Source organism: Nothobranchius furzeri, chromosome 17 (assembly GCF_043380555.1).
Source record: "Nothobranchius furzeri strain GRZ-AD chromosome 17, NfurGRZ-RIMD1, whole genome shotgun sequence".
Lineage (NCBI taxonomy): Eukaryota > Metazoa > Chordata > Actinopteri > Cyprinodontiformes > Nothobranchiidae > Nothobranchius > Nothobranchius furzeri.
The window spans coordinates 38,885,022-38,908,269 of record NC_091757.1 but is presented as its reverse complement, the minus strand read 5'-3'; the positions used below and the strand labels follow the sequence as shown (position 1 = coordinate 38,908,269).

The 23,248-nt window shown below is 43.5% G+C and overlaps 1 protein-coding gene and 1 pseudogene across 2 annotated transcripts in view; one reads left to right on the top strand and one right to left on the bottom strand.

Moving 5' to 3' along the window:
* Nucleotides 1–21,843, top strand: part of LOC139063598 (KAT8 regulatory NSL complex subunit 3-like) — a 45,950-nt pseudogene extending 24,107 nt beyond the window's left edge. The window contains exons 20-21 of the transcript XR_011516987.1: nucleotides 13,941–13,982; nucleotides 14,066–21,843. The product of XR_011516987.1 is annotated as a KAT8 regulatory NSL complex subunit 3-like (transcript). The remainder of the gene's footprint in view (nucleotides 1–13,940; nucleotides 13,983–14,065) is intronic.
* Nucleotides 1–23,248, bottom strand: part of LOC139063608 (oocyte zinc finger protein XlCOF6-like) — a 173,689-nt gene that overhangs the window by 94,812 nt on the left and 55,629 nt on the right. The gene's annotated exons all lie outside the window — the stretch shown is intronic.

Here is a 23,248-nt window from a genome sequence, read left to right as displayed (position 1 = left end):
CAACAAGAACATCTGGGTTATGCTCCTGGAAAGGTGCATGTTGTCCTCCGCCTCCACCAGAACCAGACGTGGTGTTTTTGTTACCACTCATTTGTTTGTTTGTTTGTTTGTTTACAGGATGAAGCCGATTCTAACACGGCGTCACCCTGGAAGGTGAGTTCATTCAGCTGATCAGAGGTCACCTCTGATGGCCGCAGTCACGGCCGACCGTGCTGACATCACACAGGAATTCAGGTGACCCGGCAGGCACCAGGTGCTGGTGAAAGTGGGGACATGTCAGCTGGTTGCCATGGCTACAGTTATCTTTATGCATCTGTATGACTGCTAACTGGTGTGTGTTTCCTGCGACCTTTGACCTCAGACCGTACGGTTGGGCGTTCAGACGACGGCTAACTTTAATTCCATCAAGGTAAGAGGAAGCTCTTCCCTTCCTGTCTGAGCGATCCGTCTCCAGGTTTCCTCGTCCGGCGTCCAGCCTGCTGGCGTCCACCTTCATCTCACCTTCATCTCATCTCACTTCATTTATAGTGCAATACTTTCACATTATCATTTTCCCACACTTCTGTATACCTGTATTTTGTTGTTTTTCAATAAAGAATGACAAATTATTTAAGTTTGGTTTTTGTTGCACACAAATATATATCTGTAAAAAATATCTACAAAGCTAATGTTTACATAACAAGTATGATTGGGTTTTGCAATATGGCACTCAAGTGTATTTTAGTAAGATTTTCAAACCAAGTAAAGTTAGTAAAGAACACATTTCTATTGTCTGCTAAGAAACTGTTGGGATTTAAAATGGGCCTGTTGTACAAATAACTTGTAAATGATTATTCCTCACTTTTGTCTTAACCAAAGAAATTCCAGTAATTGAGCAAAAACATTTATTTTTAACACTACATTTTATAAAACAGGGCGCAAAGTGTCAGCACATGTATGTATGTCGATGGTCCGCCCCAACCAAACCAGGAGACACAGACGTCAGTGTAGCGTTGTGGTTTTATGCTCTTTTATGAAAGAGGAACCATGCTACGTATTAATTCGGAATATTAATTTTTAATAAATCAATAACCAAATTTTATATTGTTAAGAAGACTCAAAGGTTGTTTTCATCCATAAACTGCCGATAATATCTGAGTGTCTGTGTTTCAGTTCAATAAGGAAACCAGTTTGACGATTAAAAGTTTTAATTCTTCAAATTAAACTAATGATTTTGAAAATTGACAAACAGGAAACAACAATCACATTGGCAACTTTGTGGGACAATCTTTAACAGTTGATATGCTGTTCTTGCTCAAATAGACCTTCTGGTGAATTTATGAAGATTGAGAATGTTGTGAGTTGTGAGAGTGATATGAGGTGAGATGGATGCGTGTGTGCATCTGATTTTGCTTCAGGAAGAAACAGGTGTCTGAGTGAAAAGTGACGGTTTGAATAAACTTAGGTTTAGTTGTAAAAGATGCATCAAAACGCTAAACACCGTGCTGTCTCACCGAACTCTTGTGGACCCTCTTTCGGATCCGGGCCGTGGAGGATGTTGTGGTTCATCCAGATGACACCGGCGGCTGACAGGAGACGTAGGTGTCGAACGGAACCGGTCCAGAGTTGCCCTCGGTGCACGTTGATGGTAAAGCGTTTTGTCGACGCGCTTTATTAAGTTAAGTTCACTCAGAAATCAAAAGACTCGGTAATGAGTCTGCGTTAGAAGTTGCGATTCAGCTATTCTGCCCTGCTTGTCAGGAACAGCGTGAAAGGGGGGAGAAACGAGCCAGCCGGCTCTGCCCCCCCCTTTGGTTTTCAGGTCCACACTCTCTCGTTGTCCAACACGAACTGCATGTTAAGACTGAAACTTACCAAAAACCTTTCTCTTCTCAAAGCAAACGTGTGCGTCATCAAATGTGTCTGGAGTTTACTGTGGGAAGATGTGTGTGGGTGTGTGTGAAGGTCAGTACCAAACACTCAACACTATTTAAGAATGGATTCATTAATCCATTATAATTACCCAAAAGCATAATAGTCATTCATTTGATTAAACACATTTATAATGAGCAAAATGATAATGGTTACTTTAACATTAAAATCAAGAAAAAGAAGTTTAAACTTTATGTTTTGACTTGGTCTGGGTACAACTCTTGTAAACACATCTTCTGGTAGACTGCAGGTGGCTGATGTTATGGTTTCCTCCCAGACTCGCTGGCGTTCAGGTCTTAATCTGTGGGTGAAAGTTCTCAATGACCCAGCTTTGACCTAGCTGCGTCCAGCACCACCTTTGTGATAGAAAACCCATATTTCCTCACGTTACAGTCCCCCCTTTTGTGACGACATGGTGGTCAACAGAGGCCACCTGACGTCACAACCTCAATAACGTGATGTACTCGTGAAGGTAGACATCCCAGATGAAGGCAGGAACGATGAAGCGGCACCACAGGTCTCGTGTATAAGGGAGTCTATCCTGATCAGATGATTAAGGCCAAAACTGTTGCAATCATTGTAAAGTAATCCACTTAGGGAATCTTGAAAGCAGAGCTATTTCAATAGCAGTTAATTTCATCAGCAATAATGCAAAGGTATGCAAAGGATAAGCAGCTCGTGTGCCACACGGAGCTGGGCAGGTGATGTATTCCTCAGGCGTAGTCCAGGCGAAGTCCAGCGCAGACCTCGACCCATCTCGAACCACGACCGAAGCCCCATGCGACAGGAAACCAGCCGAAGGATGGTGAAGACGACCCCTCTGATGGGATGTAGTCCATACGAGCTCGGAGAAGGAGACAAAGTGAGACAGCCCACACGATATATAGCATTTGATGCAAATCAAAGAAATCAATCAAAACCTATCTATGGGTGCCTCTGGGAAAATGTGGATGCCTTTTGTGAATTATCTAAAGAAGAAATGTTCCGCACCCTGTTCTACATGTCATGTAAAAACGTGATGCAGAGAAAACACAAATAAAAGAAAGCAAATCCTAACTGATATGTGAAACTCAGCAGGCTGCACTAATTAAAGGCATATATATAAAAGAAATAATCATGAAGATGAAGGGCAAATTGGCTTGTGGCCCTTTAAGGGAAATAGTAACAAAATAAAATAAAATTTGTAATCAAATATAATCATGCTACACAAAGCACTAATAAAAAGATAGAGATGTAAATCAGTTCTAAAAATGTAAATCAGTAGGTTAGTAATCCCTAAAAATGTGAGTTAGTAACAGGACCCTGGCTGGAGGCAGGTAACCTGAAAAAAAAAACTCAAAGGATATCACATTTGTTAAAAATCCATCCCACAAATGAGAGAATTTGTAACGGTCCACCAGTTAGTGGAAAAGAAGTTGGTCAGAATAGTGTTGGTCAGAATAGAGTTGTTCAGTAAGCGTTTTGAATCTGGTATTGCGGACCCACAGAGACACGAGTTTGGACGTATCTGTGGGAGCAGGCTCATAAGCGATTTGGTTATCAAACTGTTTGTATCTTGTGTTACGAACCCACAGGGAAACTTGTTTGAATTTACCTGAGGGTCCCGTCCGGAACTCGAGTGAAGCTGATGGTTTAGCTGTTAGATCAGAACCTGATTTTACCTGCTCAAAGTTGGGTTGCAGCTTTACGGAGGCGACTTTGTTGTGATCAGAAATGGTAGTGAACTGGAAATGCGAAAATGATGCTCGCAAAGCAGGAGGAGGCTCCCCACCCCCCTTTTGTTGCTCAAACTTAAGCCATGTCTGTGAGACAGGAGAAGCATAACAAAGAACAGTTCTTAAGCTCTTAAAAGCCCTATTACCAAGAAGATGCACATTGTCACCTGAATCGTGCTGAAAGAGCAGGTGTTCAGATGTCCAAAGACCTGGAGGTGTTGGACTTGGAGGTTCTGAAAAGGAGTGATCCAAGGATGGTTGTGTCACGGGTGTCAAAGCAAACCTAGCCATGTTTAGAACCAGATACAGACATGTCGCTAGCTTTAGGAACATGGTCTGTCCTGAAAACTGAAGCCAAGAATACTTTATTCCCAAGAATGATGGAGGTTCCCACACAGAATCAGAAAAACCCGGTTTAACCAGAGTAGTTACAGACTGACTAGAACTCCGCCCCGTAGAAGGTGCAGCACCTAACTCCGGGTCGGAGGTCAATGTCGTCAGCTGAAGTGATGGAAGGTCAGCGTCGATTTCTGCAATGACCCGCCCGCTCGGAGGAGGCGTTCCCCCGAACCGGTTGAAGTCCGCAACGGAAAACTCGGTGCCACTCGGCACCCCCCTTTTGTCAGGAGGGGCCCCGAGCAGAGCATTACTGCACGCACCTACACCTCCCGGGCCGGGTGGCCTTCCCGACCCTGGGAGAGAGGTGTGCGCAGCAACCACCGAGCCACTTTCAATTTCGCCGCTGACCACTTGACTGCTGGAAACCGCAGGTTTTACTGCGCCGTCGTGGTCACCTGAAAGAGAAATCACAGGAAATAGAACACAGAGGCCAGAGACTAAGTCACACCCCTGTGAAAGGAGAAAGGAACTGGCCACCGTATTAGCAGAGGTCACAAACTGAAAAGTGACAAGGTCATTCACATAAAGGTCAAGATGTCCGGGCACAAACCCCTTAAATGGCATGGTAGCTCTGTCCGGAGACCACAAGTGTTTCACGGCGGCTGACGTTTCCATCACGCCCCGATAAAGAAGCTGGTTTGTGCATGAGGCGGACTGACGAGTAAAACAGACCTCTGACTGAAGCGGTGGGTCACAGCCTGAAGATTTCACACCCATGTTGGAGGGATGGTCAGCCTCTAACACGGATGACAGAGAAGAAGCATCAGGAACCAAAGGGTTAAGCACAACCTGTTTGTCAGAGAGGTTAACCATAGGTTCAAGAGATTTATTCAGCTTAAAAGCAGCAGAGAAAGTGTTGTTTATTTCAAACCTTGATATTGATGGTGGGCTTTTGACCCCCTGGAAGAAATAAAAGTAAAGAAAAAGTGTTATGACTGTAAACAGCATGTTGCATGAATTCACGTCATGAATTGCAGACCAGAACCACCTCCGACACAGTGCAGCTGGCACCGAACCGCTGCCACTAGTCCCCACTGCGCCCGACCGGCGGCACCCGCCTAAAACGGGCCCGTTCGGGCGGGCGGAGGGACCAGCGTTGCCCAGCCGGTGAACAGTCTCCTGCGTCTTGGCATGTTCTGGAAGCAGAACGTCAGAGAACCTTACATCAGGTGTAACAGTGCAGGAAAGATTTTGTCGTGTCTCGTCCATCTCCCATTAAGTTCAGAGCAACTCGCGTTTTTACCTTCTGAGTCGACGTAAAACTCCGGGCAGATTCTTTAATTTGTCTCTCACAAACAAGGACTGTCCGTAGCGTACTTAACTTTATGACACAGGGTAAAACAAGGAATTGTTGATAGAGAAATGAATACACACAACTTCACAAGATGGAAGAAAAAGGCATGGAACCGAGCAACGGAGGCTGTGAAAGCCGACCCTTACCGGTCCAAAACAAAAATAAAAAATAAATAATAAACCCTACGCTGTCGTGTTGTTATCAGACGGACAAACGTAGCAAAATGTAGATTCTACACACCGTAGTGAATTACAAGAATCACCGCCAATGCGGGTTTTGTGAGGACACAGACTGACTGTGTCAGAAATGGATTGACAATTTAACGGGACGCGTTCCCTTTTTGTCTAACTGTGGCGCGCTAGCTTAGCTCTCCGGCTAGGTCTAGCGTCCTTTGTCTGTAGCGACCAGACTTAAATTTTCCCGATTAACAAGCAGGCATCTCGCTCCGCTTGTAAAAACGGTCTTTTAAAGCGTACGCAATCTGAATGCAGTAACGCGTGACGGCCATGCTTCGCCTTACAGCGTTTACCTAGCAATTAAGCTACGGTAGGTGCCACCGAGCATTCCGTTTAGATTCGGCTGTGATCAGTCGCCTATGCAATGGAAATCATTTCCACAATAGCTCGCCCACAGTGTCAACACACTGAGACGAAGGGTGTCCGAGAATTTAGTTTCTGTACGGAGGTTCAGAGAATTGTTTTAATTTTAGGAACTGAGGATAAGCTGCTCACGGTAGCTCACCCAGCAAGTTTCAGAGTGGAACTGTAGCTTTCCGACCTGAAGAGATTAGAGACGCGGCGGCGCGTCAAAATGGACAGAATTTAGTCAAAAGCACAACTCACACGTTCGCTCCGAAGGCGAAGATGGGATAAATCAAAGTATTGTCTGTAATTTGCGGTCAATTTGAGATCGGACTTCTTCTTCCGCCGTCAAGTTTCCACCAGGACGTCTCCCGGAAGTGTGACTTCAGCGGAATAATTTCCGGTGTTTTTCAAAATAAGACATCAAAGTGAAACACAGAGAAAAGCGTTGTTTGTAGCTTTTAGATGTTAGGAATCAGACATATCGCAGATATAGAAGACTGGATACGCTCGCCATTAATGTAGCGTTGTGGTTTTATGCTCTTTTATGAAAGAGGAACCATGCTACGTATTAATTCGGAATATTAATTTTTAATAAATCAATAACCAAATTTTATATTGTTAAGAAGACTCAAAGGTTGTTTTCATCCATAAACTGCCGATAATATCTGAGTGTCTGTGTTTCAGTTCAATAAGGAAACCAGTTTGACGATTAAAAGTTTTAATTCTTCAAATTAAACTAATGATTTTGAAAATTGACAAACAGGAAGCAACAATCACATTGGCAACTTTGTGGGACAATCTTTAACAGTTGATATGCTGTTCTTGCTCAAATAGACCTTCTGGTGAATTTATGAAGATTGAGAATGTTGTGAGTTGTGAGAGTGATATGAGGTGAGATGGATGCGTGTGTGCATCTGATTTTGCTTCAGGAAGAAACAGGTGTATGAGTGAAAAGTGACGGTTTGAATAAACTTAGGTTTAGTTGTAAAAGATGCATCAAAACGCTAAACACCGTGCTGTCTCACCGAACTCTTGTGGACCCTCTTTCGGATCCGGGCCGTGGAGGATGTTGTGGTTCATCCAGATGACACCGGCGGCTGACAGGAGACGTAGGTGTCGAACGGAACCGGTCCAGAGTTGCCCTCGGTGCACGTTGATGGTAAAGCGTTTTGTCGACGCGCTTTATTAAGTTAAGTTCACTCAGAAATCAAAAGACTCGGTAATGAGTCTGCGTTAGAAGTTGCGATTCAGCTATTCTGCCTGGCTTGGCAGGAACAGCGTGAAAGGGGGGAGAAACGAGCCAGCCGGCTCTGCCCCCCCTTTGGTTTTCAGGTCCACACTCTCGTTGTCCAACACGAACTGCATGTTAAGACTGAAACTTACCAAAAACCTTTCTCTTCTCAAAGCAAACGTGTGCGTCATCAAATGTGTCTGGAGTTTACTGTGGGAAGATGTGTGTGGGTGTGTGTGAAGGTCAGTACCAAACACTCAACACTATTTAAGAATGGATTCATTAATCCATTATAATTACCCAAAAGCATAATAGTCATTCATTTGATTAAACACATTTATAATGAGCAAAATGATAATGGTTACTTTAACATTAAAATCAAGAAAAAGAAGTTTAAACTTTATGTTTTGACTTGGTCTGGGTACAACTCTTGTAAACACATCTTCTGGTAGACTGCAGGTGGCTGATGTTATGGTTTCCTCCCAGACTCGCTGGCGTTCAGGTCTTAATCTGTGGGTGAAAGTTCTCAATGACCCAGCTTTGACCTAGCTGCGTCCAGCACCACCTTTGTGATAGAAAACCCATATTTCCTCACGTTACATCAGGTAGGCCAAGGTTGTGTCCGACGGTCTCTGCAGCTCTCTGGGCACCACGCCTCACGTAGCTGTCACCAATGATCCAAATGGCTATGGAGAAAAAATAACAGGTTTGTCATAATTGTTTAAAGTACAAAACCATACATGAAGTGGTCAAGACAGGAACTTACACGCTGCGTTGTGTAGCTGATGTTGGAGACACACAGGCTGCCATGGTGACCTTTTAACAGATCTAAGAAAAAAATGTAATAAAAGAATGAAACTTAAAAACTCCCAGACCTCATGTCATATTTACTAATCAGCTATGGCTGATTTATTGTTTGGTTCACAGTGAGTTACACTAATTCTAATATATTTTTATTTCTATTATACATACAAACTTTTTAACTGTTATTTTCACATGACTGTTATCAGGCTCTCTTGTTCTGGTTCTGATGATAATTCCGTGTCTTCCAGTAAGTTATCTTGTGCTTACTTCATCTGTATAATGTCTCTTTACTTTTGGTAAATTGTACTGAGTCCAGAAGAAAGGCTAGTTGGCTGTACAAGATACAAACAAGTATTACGTTTTGGAAATATATGAAACACCGCCAGCATCTGTTAGAGCCTGTGGCGGGGTGCTGAGGGCCGGCTCCAGCCCAGGAATGAGCTCTCCACGCTGGCCGGGAGGGTTTGAAACACCGCCATCCTCTCCTCTGCTGGCTGTTCATTCTGTTATGGTTACCGGTGCTTGTGTTGCAATGTGAAACGCTTGGTATCAGATTTTGTAAGAAAGATAATAAAATGTCCCCCCAAAATACGACTTAAATATATTTTCTCTTCATGATACATTTAATGGCTGGTGCGACTCAGGAGTGATAGCACCGAAAAAAAACTACTGAAAACTTGCTCAAAGCAAAATGTTTTCATTACGGAAATAAATTATAAACTTACCGATTTAAAACTTTTTTAATACAGGTACTTCTCACGAACAGGCGCAGAAAACCTCCACCTAAACTCCATGTGAGGGTCAGGTCGTTGGGTGTTCCAGTTAGCTCCGGTTGAATTGAAGCTAGGTAGCTACATCCGTTAGCTCTGCTCCCACCTCCGCTTTAGCTTTGGGTTAGCCAGGGTTAGCTTCAGGTTAGCTCGTAGCTAGTTCGTCACTCGATCCCAGCCTTACAGCCCCACCCTCAGCGCCTCCTCTCTTCCCTTTTATGGAATTGTCTGGGCTGGACGGAACCTGTGACACGGTCAAAATGGCGGTGGTGGCCACCTCCCATTATGGACAAAAAACGTGTTATTGGAGTCTATGGAATCCGTTTGTCCAGTATGTACAGTCTATGGTTTCCGCTAGGCATGTTCTGGGACATTTCTGGGAGGGTCCTCTCAGCCTCAAGTTTCCATACAAAGTTGTCCGTTTAAGGAACTAGTAAGACTCCTGCCACGTATGGGATGATGGTGCTTTTGCGCCAGTTGTTCTTTGCTTTACTATTTGCTGCTGTGGATCCTTTTTCAGACTTATTTGTCGATTTCACAACAAGTCTATCCCACACCAAAAATAATCCACAGCAAATGCTGGTTCTTTGGCCATGTCTTGACAGTGTCGTTTTCTACTGAGTTACAACCAGCAGTCCAGCACAGTGACACCTCTGGGCCATTTTCCAGTACATACCCCACTTCTTGTACTTGTTGGGTCTTGAAATGTCCCAGTGAAATGGAGACATGCACATACCGTGCAGGTCTGTCTGTGTCTCTGCAAAAATAAACAATCAATGATGAACAAGACTCTGCTTCTAGACCTGCAGAAAGAGTAAAACAAACAAAAAAGGGACACACACAACAATACAACAAGAGCAAGCTATCACTGTGTCAACCTAATGAGGAAATATAAAATCAACATTGTTTTGCTGAACAATCTCACAATAGTAAATCACAGGGCGTTTAGTGCCAACCACACTGCACACACTGTATTTCTATCCAAATTAAAAGAGTTTCATCTACATATTTGTAGTTTGTTTTTCCTAAAATACTGGAAATTTGTAAGTAAAATAGTGCAGGCATGCGCAAAGTACGGCTCCTATTGCATTTCTAGAATGATTAAATTTGTCGTTCCTTGACTTTTAAGTTGACACAAACATTTTTATGTTCAGAAGATAAAACTGTGAGCGTCATCTACCCAGGTTGGTGCTCTACAGCTGGAGGACGTTCGGAATGAGAAGCAGGAGCTGGAGTACTCAAATGAGTATAAATATAAAGGTCCTTCTCAAAAAATTAGCATATTGTGATAAAGTTCATTATTTTCTGTAATGTACTGATAAACATTAGACTTTCATATATATTATATTCATTACACACAACTGAAGTAGTTCAAGCTTTTTATTGTTTCTAATATTGATGATTTTGGCATACAACTCATGAAAACCCCAAATTCCTATCTAAAAAAATTAGCATGTTTCATCCGACCAATAAAAGTGTTTTTAATACAAAAAAAGTCAACCTTCAAATCATTATGTTCAGTTATGCACTCAATACTTGGTCAGGAATCTTTTTGCAGAAACGGCAATCAGCCTGTGGCGCTGCTGAGGTGTAATGGACGCCCAGGATGCTTCAATAGCTGTCTTAAGCTCATCCAGAGTGTTGGGTCTTGCGTCTCAACTTTCTCTTCACAATATCCCACAGATTCTAAGGGGTTCAGGTCAGGAGAGTTGGCAGGCCAATTGAGCACAGTAATACCATGGTCAGTAAACCATTTACCAGTGGTTTTGGCACTGTGAGCAGGATAGCTAGCTGCATTGACCCTGCCCTTGATAAAACACAGTGGACCAACACCAGCAGCCGACATGGCACCCCAGACCATCACTGACTGTGGGTCCTTGACACTGGACTTCAGGCATTTTGGCATTTTCCTCTGCCCCGTCTTTCTCCAGACTCTGGCACCTTGATTTCCGAATGACATACAAAATTTGCTTTCATCCGAAAAAGTACTTTGGACCACTGAGCAACAGTCCAGTGCTGCTTCTCTGTAGTCCAGGTCAGGCGCTTCTGCCACTGTTTCTGGTTGAAAAGTGGCTTGACCTGGGGAATGCGGCACCTGTAGCCCATTTCCTGCACACGGTGGCTCTGGATGTTTCTACTCCAGACTCAGTCCACTGCTTCCGCAGGTCCCCCAAGGTCTGGAATCAGTCCTCCTCCACAATCCTCCTCAGGGTCCGGTCACCTCTTCTTGTTGTGCAGCGTTTTCTGCCACACTTTTTCCTTCCCACAGACTTCCCACTGAGTTGCCTTGATACAGCACTCTGGGAACAGCCTATTTGTTCAGAAATTTCTTTCTGTGTCTTACCCTCTTACTTGAGGGTGTCAATGATGGCCTTCTGGACAGCAGTTAGGTCGGCAGTCTTACCCATGATTGCGGTTTTGAGTAATGAACCAGGCTGGGAGTTTTTAAAAGCCTCAGGAATCATTTGCAGGTGTTTAAGAGTTAATTAGTGGATTCAGATGATTGGGTTAATAGCTCATTTAGAGAACCTTTTCATGATATGCTAATTTTTTGATATAAGAATTTTGGGTTTTCATGAGTTGTATGCCAGAACCATCAATATTAGAAACAATAAAAGGCTTGAACTACTTCAGTTGTGTGTAATGAATCTAATATATATGAAAGTCTAATGTTTATCAGTACATCACAGACAGTAATGAACTTTATCACAACATGCAAATTTTTTGAGAAGGACCTGTATTAATGGTGCAAATAACAAAAAAAAATGTTTCAGCTCCTTGGAGTTTCAAAGCTCTCAGAGAAACTCTGATGAAGACACATAATGAGTTGAAATGGTAGTTTTTGTTATTTGCACCATTAAAATATTTATACTTATTTCAGGGCTCCAGCTCTCCTGCTCCTCATTTTTATGTTCAGATATGTACCAACTTGCCATTCTTGACCTATTTTGAGAAATACAAATGAAAAAAATTACCATAAAATAGTTTTATTTAAAAAAAATCATAGTTTTGCTGCTGGTGAGGACTACTAATTTGAGTTCTCTTTCTTAACATTCGTTTCGATGTCTCACTATGGGATACGCCCCTCCGCGGATTCCTCAGAAGCACTTATCTCAATACGCCAATCCTGATTGGCCAGTGACGGTGACGTACGCGTCCCCCTGCTACTATAAGTAGCAAGCGTCCCAACGCTGGTATGATTAGTGATGTGAGCCAAACTGAAGTTTTAGTCATCGGTCCTGAGGCCCAGAGAGAGAAACTTTTACCTAAACTACAGTCAATGTCTTTTTATCCATCTCTACAAGTGAAGAATCTGGGCGTTATTTTCGACTCTGAGCTGACTTTTATCCCCCACATTAAAAACATCACAAAAATAGGTTTTTACCATCTTAAGAATATCGCCAGAGTCCGACCCATTCTCTCTCGGGCCAATGCGGAGACGCTAGTGCATGCTTTTATAACCAGTATAATTGATTACTGCAATGCCCTGCTTTCTGGTCTTCCCAAAAAGAGCATCTCAGGTTTACAACTCTTACAAAACTCAGCAGCACGTGTCCTGATGAAGACCAGGAAGCGGGAGCACATCACTCCGGTTTTAAAATCACTGCACTGGCTCCCCGTATGTTTCAGGATCGATTTTAAGGTTCTTTTAATGGTTTTTAAGTGTCTTAATGGTCTTGGGCCTTCTTATCTTTCAGAACTGCTTTTACTATATAAACCCTCGCGGTCTCTGCACTCCTCTGGCAGCCGTCTCCTAGTTATCCCTAAAGTTAAGACTCACACCCACGGCGAGGCGTCCTTCAAGTATTACGGCCCTCGCCTTTGGAACGGGCTGCCGGAGGACCTCAGGTCCGAAGGGAACATCCAGGCTTTTAAGAATAGGCTCAAGACCCACCTTTTTAGCTTAGCTTTTAACTGATCACTATTTATCTACAAATACATATTTATCTCTTTTATTATTTTTATCATTTTATCTACATCTTAGTGTTTTTACATGATTATGTTTTCTTTTACTATCTTTATAATCACTTTTTATCAGTTACTTTTTATCATTATTAGCTTTTATTATTTAATATGTTATATATCTTAAATCCTCCAGTGTTTCCTCTGCGGAGCCCTCTGCCTTGGGGCCGGTGGTCAGGGGCGGCGGCGGCCGGGGCGCTCCCCGGGTAGTGCCCGGGCACTGGTGAGGGTTTCTGCCCTACGCCACTGGGCGTCATGGGCCGGTGTCTTGGCTGCTGCCGTGGAACTGTTGCTGCCAGGGCAGATGGCTCCGCTGATGATGTGTCGTTCATTACCTGACCCATCTGAACTCAGCCTATTGTTTACTCTGGTGTTCACGAGTGTGTGTATGTGCGTGTGTGTGTGTGCATGGACGAGTGTGCGGGTGATTGTATGTCCACTTTTGGAAGTTGGGTGCGGGAGGGGAACTGTAATTTTTAATTGTTTTATACTTGGGGAGGGGGCCTGGGATGGGAATGTGGGATCTATGGGGCCATTTTAATCTGTAAAGCACTTTGAGTTGCATTTTTTTTGTATGAAAAGTGCTATATAAATAAAGTTGATTTGATTTGATGATGTGTCGAACTGCCAAATCACGATGGCCACGTTGACTCCCCATTCCTACTTTTGTTTTGGAATCAATAGTTGAGGACTCCTGTAGGTCAGAGAGGATTAGGGAGAAACTGATGTGGAATGTGCACCTGTTTGTCATCTGAAGGCAGATCAGAACGTAAACAAAGACTGAAAACCTCAGTTTTAAAATCTCATCTTAGTTTGACACATTTCCCAAGTTAATCTATCGGTTTGAAATCTTTGAATTCAGGAAAAATTTCAGCTTCAGTCTGGTGTCAAAATGAGCGAATGTGACGATTTTATAAACCTGCTTTCATTGTCCGAGTTGCTTTTTAAATTTTGTTTAGCCTCTTCATCCTGTAACCTGTTGTAAATATTTGAATCGTGTGGTGAAAATCTCCCTAAACATAAATGTTGTGTAGGAAGAATATCACCAGTGACACATTTCCAAACTTGGTCCTGCTGTTACAATAAAGACTGAAGTCAAACTCATTTTTGCTGTTTCTTTGTGTTACTGTTTTTTCTTTCCATCTGTGTGTGTGTGTGTGTGTGTGAGAGAGAGAGAGAGCCCTTTGTTTTCCTTTTGCTTTGCCTTTCCTTGACCACTGAGCATTCATGTTCACATGCTGCTTTTATCTCCATCTGCCACAATAACAGTCCATGAAGAGACCCCATCACATCCATCCCAGCATACCTGAGGTGGGATTATCCCACTTGCTTCCTTGCATTTTGAGGACCAGCTTGTTTTAGCTTGTTGAGCGTTTCTGTTTCTGTGTTGTTAGGAGGGCAGAAAGCACCGGCTTCTATTACAGTGACCCTTCGAGGAGCTCAGCCGAGTAGAGCAGCACATCTCAGCCAAGCAGGGGAAAGTGTGGCAGCAACTCGCACTAATGAGCCCAAGGTGTGTCATTTCACCAATTCATGGACACATTTTCACTAAGATGGAGGGTTTTCCAGTATGAACAGCCTGTTTTAAGGTCGGACCACAGCACCCTAGTCAGATTTCAGTACAGACTAGCCACACTTCTTATGAGCTGGAGTCCTGGTGCATCATCCAAGTGGGTCTGAGTTTCACCCTTTCATTTCCACATAAAGGAAAAAGTAGTGATCTTTTTATACATTGTTCATTTGGGGCAATAAGAGCAAACATTTAATATAAAATCATTTAAAAATAGTAATGCGTTTATTTATACCCTTTTAAAATCACTGAAGTCAAACATAAGTGAAACCTTTGTTAAATTAAGCAGGTTTTACATACTTTTCTTATAATTCCATTTTTGTTCTTATTTTTAAATCTGTTTTTGTTAAATCTTGTTCAGAAATGGTCAAATATGGCCTCCAGTCCTATAAAGGTTTAAGGCAGGAATATCCAAAGTGCGGCCCTGGGGCCATTTATGGTCCTCGAAGGAATTTTTGAGACCTCACTTTCATTTCTAGAATGATGAATTTTTCTCTCCTGTTGACTATTGATTATTGACTTTTTTATATTCAGAATTTTACCAATTAGCATATTTAGTAAGTATTAGTTTAAAAATTAACTAAATAGTTTTTCATGTTTAATGTTTGCGAGTTGGAAAGACCATTAACTCGAAGATTTTGGCTCTTGTTTTGGTCCTGGTTTAAAGTAATAATCTGATTATACTAAAATGTGAAGCTAAAATGGGGATAAAAAAATAGCCTATCAATTTATGCCTCAGTTTTCGCTCACATCTTTGATCCAAGTTACCACAGCAGGGCACTTTGGGAAGGTGGAGAGAGAAGACAAACTACAGTGGAAGATTTTCTGTAGAACGTTCTGGACATTAGTTATCATTGTTCTGGATTGTCATACAGTTGTATAAATGAGGTGTATTTATTTTATTGATACTTTTTATTCTTATAGATTAAAACAACACTAAAGAGAAACGTGATTGGTAGCTAAGACTCATGCTCTCATTGGCTCCGCCCAAATTCCTCCCACCGAAGCTAGAATTGAGACAAAATGATTTGTAACACTGTGGATTTGAGGTTTGTACCTGTAGAATGAAATGTGTGTTTTGAGAGTTTTGATTTCAAACTTGTACCTTGATTTTTTTCAATTTGAAAGTCTGCTAGTTACAAAACGAAAGTTTCATGTTTCTGAATGAATGTTTGATGTTACAAAATGAGTAGTAAATGTACAAAATAATAGTTTGATTTTACAAAATAAATACATGCACAAAATGAAAATTTCCTGATACAAAAGAAATACAAGTACAAATTGAGAATTACAAGTTAGAAAACTAAAGTTACAAGTTACAAATCCAAAGTTATGTGTGATGAAACATGTTAGAAGTTTCAAAACTTGGTACAAGTTACGCTGAATATTGTCCCAATCCTAGCTCCATAAACTACTAGCCTTTATATATATCGGTACAATAAACAGCTAACAGATGTAAACCAAGTAGAAACCTTTAACCTTTAACTCCTGAGCACGTTGAGCTGTAGGAGTTGGTGGACCATGTGTGGTGGAGCTGACCAGGAGGCAGGAAAGCTAAGTAAAAATGGGTTTAATGACAGGATACGGCAGGAACAACACGACAAACAACAATGATCCGACAATGACTGATACAAGAAGGGAGGTATAAATTCACAGGGGAAAATCAGGAACACATGGGCAGGTTAACAAGGGGCAGGTGAGACAAATAAAAACTAATCAGGAGGCAGGGGAGAGTCACAGACGGAGGGAGGCAGGAGCAGATTATGACATTAACTAGTGCCTACCCAAACCACAAAACTGGTTTCTGGTCAGCAGAGGGCTACAGAGTGGTGTCAAATGTGAAGTTGGTAAAGTTTCTACCTCAAGAATCACTGAAACCCACTTTGAAAGCAATAGCCTATAATGTTAAAACCTTTATTTAGCGTTGCATTAAAAAAAGCAATAAAACATGAAAAATACCATGCTATTGTGCATTTATAATTTAATTGTGATTAATCACCAATTCACAATCAAATTCATGCGATTAATTGTGAGAAAAAAATGTCAATTGACTGCCCAAGTAGTAATGTTTTGCTTTTTATTCTAATGGCTTCCTATTTTCAATTCTCCTTGGTAGCCTCAAACCATCGCACTACCACCACCGTCCTTGAATCTTTGGAGGATATTTTTTATTAAATGCACCAGATGTGGCGGAACACACACACACACACTCAAATTTTTGTTTTACCATGGAAGGTTGATTAATCTTTCACTGAGGACCAGGTTTGTCTGGAGACAAACGCGCTGTGCCGCTCTCTGCTCAGAAGAGTCCATAAATGATGTAATATCAGTAGAAAACTTTTTTCCGGCTCCCCTGGATGCGTAGGATATCTAACTCCCCCATAATTCGATCCCTGCTCCTGGATGAAAAGCCGGACATTTTCATCAATACAAGAACCCCCAGTCCGGACGCCCGGACAGAGAGTGAAAAGTGGACATGTCCGGGGAAAACCGGACGTACGGTCACCCTAGTTTAATATAAAGCGGGAGATTACAGATAGGCCTACAGTATTTTGCTCGTGCCCTTGCTGCCCTGGGCCCTTTAGAGATCGTGGGCCCTGGGCAATTGCCCAGTTGCCCGTATGGTTAATCCGGCCTTGCCATTAGGCATAGGTAGGCGGCCGCCTGGGGCCCCCTTGTGTTGGGGGGCCCCCTAGCCCTGACCGCCGACACCCCTCTGTTAATGCCACAATATTCTTATTACCAACCAGTGGCCGCAGACGGGATTGGACATGCGCACTTCTCATTACCATAATTCCTGAACCGTTCAAGATATCATTAAAATTCCAAAAGTGCTGAAAAGACTAAAAATGGGGCTTTGCATGCATATGTCATGAGTTGGTGTAGGAGGATGTTTTAGGACCCAAGATGCAGATACCAGATGAATGAGGCAGAGGTGGAGAGAGAGACATAATAAGATACCTTTCGTCAAACATTTTGACAGGTCTATTGTTCTTTGACCTTTTTGACCTTTCAGTCCTATTGTTCATTTTGACCCTTGACCTTGCCCCCCTTTCCTATCATTAATCAAATGGACAGGTGTATTGTTCAATCCTTGCCCCCCCTTCCCTATCATTAATCAAATGGACATGTGTATTGTTGATCGTCCAGATGGCCTAGACCCCCCACGCCGCATCATCAATGGCGTATTGTTGAGCGTCCAGATGTCCATGATCCCCCACGTCATAGGCTAATGTGTGTAATGGCGCGTGAAGTTTCTTATTGTGTTACCCCAGTGGTTCTCACAGCCCCCTCCCTTCTGAGTGTAATCCTATAGTGGATAACTCTTTAAAAGCTCAGATCGTGTCCGAATGCTGAAAAGCCGAGCTCTAAGAAAAAATGATGAACCACGAGGAGATGCATGAAGCACCAAGCCACGAGGAAGAGGTGTCTACATCCGATGCTTCAACTTCAACTCAAAAAGTGAAAGAAGAGAGCGTGGATACGCCGCTGTCAAAAACCATGCTTTGTGAAAAATCCATCACGATCCATCAGATGCCAGCTGGGATTGGTGCTCCCCGCAAATCTACATTTTACATCTGCAGAGTGCAGGTTCCTCCTTTCGGCGGTAAAGAGATCTTGGAGCAAATATGGCAGTTGGAACCTTACGGCTATTCCGGTAGTTTTGGGTACCGGTTCAGCTACGACACTAAGGAACTGTGTTTAATCCAAGATGTGGCTGAGGGCGAACCTCTTAAATCGTATTTATCAAACTCACCCACGGTTCTCTCCTACAACGACTGGGCTGTGCTCAGGCTGGCTGTTCCACGCAAGGTGCACAGAGATGATGATGAGAGACCTCGTCCGCCTGTCAATCGCAGCGGGCCGCAAGCTCTTCCAACGTTGGATGAAATCCAGAACGCTGTGACAGCATTCAGCGCTTCATGGGAGGGGGAAGAGGATGCGGATGGAGAGTGGATGTTCAAGGCCTCGGTCCGTGTGAGAGGATTTGAGCTCTTTTTTGTGCTGGAAAATGTGCATTCTGTATGCGGAATTTACCGCCTTCTACAGGTTGTACCTTTCGAAGCCTGTTGTGAAAAAATAAATGAAGTGGAGGATCGTATTACTTCACTTTTTCGTACCAGCCGCTGTTGGAACGACATTCTGACAGTGCGAAAAAAGCTGGAGTTCTAAGACCTGCCTTAGGAGGAGGAGGAGGTCGCATCATACCACGCCCCCCACCCAGCACTAGTTATAAAGAGCTTACAGTTAGAAACCATTTCATCCAGACGATCTAAGGCATCAGCATGACGGGGTTCTACAATCAGACGACCCTTAAAGACCTTTGGAGCCCACCACCGAGCTGGGTACTAACGGATTCATCACCACCGAGATACAACACCAGTCCGAGGTCCAGATCGCTACCATCACCACCACCGCCGAGATACAACGGCAGTCCAAGGCCCGCATCGGCACCACCGTGTTTTCCAGAGGATAACCTACCACGACTCCCCACCATCATGGAGGTTCCGGAGAACGTACCATTCAGGCCCTGGGTCGACGGGGCTGATCCACCTTTGGTGACATCAAACCCTGAGCCGCCGCCAGGTCATGAGGAGGAGGATGTGCAACCCCTCGACATCCAGAGCACCGATGAGGAGCCTCACCGTCTGCCTGACTGGGTGTTTTCAGAAGACAAAGTAGACCGTGTGAAAATGGGTCTTCTTCACTTGGTCAACATGGCGATCAAAGCTCACTTACCAACCATCTGCCACGGATGCAAGATCGATCACCCCAGTCAACGGCAACACGAATGTCTTTACGTAGCTGAAAATGAATTATTTTACAATTTTCACTTTACGGACATTATTCGCAGGGTTTTAACACCTAAACTGATTCCGGCTCTTCAAAGTTTTCTCAGTCTGCACGGCTTCCAGCCTCTGGACACTGAGATTCTGTTCACCATGGCTGTGACGCAGCTGCACGGATTCAGGGCTGTGATGCCCATTCACAAAGACATTTTTCCGGTGTACGATCGCCTGTCCAAAGCTGACCTGGACGCGCTGTCCGGGGTGGTGATGGAGTGAGCGAGCTGCGGAGGGTCTCTTCTACAACTTTATTATTATATTTGACGACAGTATGATTAGTTTTTAGTTCTGACTAGTGTTTAGATTATATTTGACGACAGTATGATTAGACTGTGTGATTTTATTCATTATATTTGACGACTGTTTTTAGTTCTGACTAGTGTTTAGATTATATTTGACGGTTGTTTTTTACAGTATGATTAGACTGTGTGATTTTATTCATTATATTTGACGACTGTTTTTAGTTCTGACTAGTGTTTAGATTATATTTGACGGCTGTTTTTTACAGTATGATTAGACTGTGTGATTTTATTCATTATATTTGACGACTGCTGTTTTTTACAGTATGATTAGACTGTGATTATATTCATTATATTTGATGACTGCTGTTTTTTACAGTATGATTAGATTTTATTTCTGACGGTAGCGTCATTAGATTTTAGTTCTGATTAGATTGTGTGATTTTATTCAGCTGTGTGTACAATTTATGAAATAAAAAGAACTAATGAAAACAAATATGCATCATTTTTGCCAACCATTCATCAGAGATGGAGGAGGTAATGAAAAAGGTTTATTTTACACCAGAACATCAGGGTAGTTACGGTGGTGTGGAAAGGTTTAGAACCGGTTTACAACAAGATATTGGGGAGAAAGTTTCATCGGATAAGGCTCGCGATTTTCTCTCAGAACAAGACGCCTATACACTTCACAAACCTGCAAGAGTTCATTTTCCGAGAAATAAGGTTTTTGTCTCAGGGCCGCTATAACAGTTTCAAGCTGACTTATGCGACATGCAGGCCTTGTCAAAATCAAACGACGGCTTTAATTACCTATTAACCGTCATAGATGTATTTTCAAAGAAAGCCTATGTACGAGCCCTGAAAAACAAATCGGGGAAAGATGTTACAGAAGCTTTTGCTTCAGTCTTGAAAGACAGCGGTGTCCCTAAAAAATTGCAAACGGATTCCGGTAAAGAATTTTTTAATAAGAAATTTGAAGCCCTCATGAAGAAGCACAAAATTGTGCATTTTGCCACAGCCAGCAGCGTTGTGGAGAGATTTAACAGGACTCTAAAAGGTAGAATGTAGAGATATTTCACAGCCAAAAACACCCATCGCTACATAGATGTGATTCAAGATTTGGTGAAAGGTTATAATCATAGCTACCACACTTCTATCAAAATGGCCCCCTTTGAAGTTAACACAGAAAATCAATGGCAAGTGTTTCGCAACCTTTACGGGACCACCGCACCGAAGCCTGCAAAGAAAATGAAGTTTAACAGGGGTGACGTTGTGAGAATTTCCAAACTCAGAGGTGTTTTTGATAAAAAATATGAGCAGAGTTTCACGCACGAGCTGTTCACAGTGGACGAGTGTCTTCATCGAGCACCGCCGGTTTATAAACTCAAAGATTTTGATGGGGAAAAAATGGAAGGGTCATTTTACGAACCCGAATTGCAGAAAGTAAACTTATCGACCGAACGATCCTTCCACGTTGAAAAAATTTTAAAGCGCAGAACTTTCAGAGGCCAGAAGCAAGTTTTTGTTAAATGGCTTGGCTGGCCTCAAAAATTTTCCAGTTGGATTAAAGCCTCAGACATGCACGACGTTTAAAAACAGATACAATAAAAAAAATGGATCTGAGACAAGAGGAGGGTTTTTATATCACTTTACCCTCTAATGCCAGTGACGAAGTGTTTAAAAATAACACGATTGCCAGTTACAGAACCGATCTAGCCCGTCACATCAATCTCAATGGCAGGTGGCAAGTGGGACTGTCTGAAATCACTTACGTGCACTCGTGGTTTAATTTACCGAACGATCGTGCGTTTCTTGAATGGCGACGAGTGAAAGAACCTTAGAAAATCAACAGAGCTCCGATTACCCCCGGATATTATAAAGCTATCCAAACACTTAGAATGGAATGTGAGACTGCTATGAGAAAGATTGACACTGATTTCTATCTCATTCACAGATTTCCCGACCCCATTCTCAAATATCAGATCGGCGATGAAATATAATTTAGATTTTTAGCGCCTCTGGCCTATCTGTTAGGTTTCAACGCGGGTGAGTGGTTGACGCCTGAAGGTACTTCAGGCCTCGATGAACCGATCAAATCGGCGCCTCACCCACCCGATTTAACAGGCGGTCTATATCAATTTTACTGCTACACGGATGTCGTGACCGAGCAGTTGGTCGGCGACGTCTTTGCGCCTTTATTACGTACGGTGAAAGTTGAAGGGACCTTCGGTCACACGGTCACTCATGTGTTTAATCCTGTGGATTACATCAGCGTTTCTACGAATCATATAGAAAGCATTCATATCGAAATAAAATCTGATCAGAATGAGCCGATTCACTTCTTATACGGAAAAACAACGGTGAGGCTTCATTTCAGGCCCGCACATCAGAGAAATACAATAATATAACGCTCGTGAAACAGGGTGAGAGAGTCAGTTACGCTCGTACGTCTTGCAAACATGATTTATCACCTGCAGAGAAACGATCCCAACCGTTTTATCAATTATTACGTCACTCAGGCCGGTCATGGTTTACCAGGTTTTAGCGGTGTTCCTTATTTGTACGGACGTGGCTTTGGATCGATATTTTCAAGACTGTTTCGATTCATATCACCTTTTGTTAAAAAAGGATTTGCTCTGGCTAAACCGCATCTCAAAAAGGCCGCTACAGGAATCGTGTCAGATGTGTTGACGAGAGCCGTCGGTAAAATCACTGACCCTAATGCCCAAGAGGGGTCAGGCCTCATGGTTCTGTCGAGGCGTGTTCGCAAAAGACCCCCCGGCAGGCGTTTAAAGACATCTACATCACGAAGCGACCGGCGCATCAAAGCTCCAGTTACAAAACGCAAGCAAAAGAGGAAGAAGTCTCGTCAGACGGGCTCTGATATTTTTTAATCATGTCACTGCTCCACAGCAAATCGTCAGAATGTACGCTGAGTGAACTGGATCTCTTCACCGTACCCATGACTCAGTTGTCTATCGAAGATAAGATCTACGGCGAAATTTTACCCATAGCGGCTCTGACGGATGGCGGGCCTGTAGAATTTTATGTCCCCGGAGATGGAGAGAAATATTTGGATTTAAACGATACTCTTCTACTTTTGCGGGTGAAAATTACAAACGATGACGGCAGCCCCCTGCCTGATGGTGCTGCCACCGGTCTGATTAATTACCCGATAAACACGATTTTCTCACAATGTGACGTGGTTCTCGGCGACCGTCTGATTTCACAGTCCAGCGCCACGCACCCTTACAGAGCCGTCGTCTCGTCGTCGTCTTCCTCCGCTTATCCGGGTCCGGGTCGCGGGGGCAGCATCCCAACTAGGGAGCTCCAGGCCGTCCTCTCCCCGGCCTTGTCCACCAGCTCCTCCGGCAGGACCCCAAGGCGTTCCCGGACCAGATTGGAGATGTAACCTCTCCAACGTGTCCTGGGTCGACCCGGGGGCCTTCTGCCGGCAGGACATGCCCGAAACACCTCCCCGGGGAGGCGTCCAGGAGGCATCCTGACCAGATGCCCAAACCACCTCAACTGGCTCCTTTCGATCCGGAGGAGCAGCGGTTCTACTCCGAGTCCCTCCCGAATGTCCGAGCTCCTCACCCTATCTCTAAGGCTGAGCCCGGCCACCCTACGAAGGAAACTCATTTCGGCCGCTTGTATCCGCGATCTCGTTCTTTCGGTCATTACCCAAAGCTCATGACCATAGGTGAGGATTGGGACGTAGATCGACCGGTAAATCGAGAGCCTGGCTTTCTGGCTCAGCTCCCTCTTCCCCACGACAGATCGGCTCAGCGTCCGCATCACTGCAGACGCCGAACCAATCCGCCTGTTGATCTCCCGATCCCTCCTACCCTCACTCGTGAACAAGACCCCGAGATACTTAAACTCCTCCACTTGAGGTAGGACCTCTCCCCCGACCCGGAG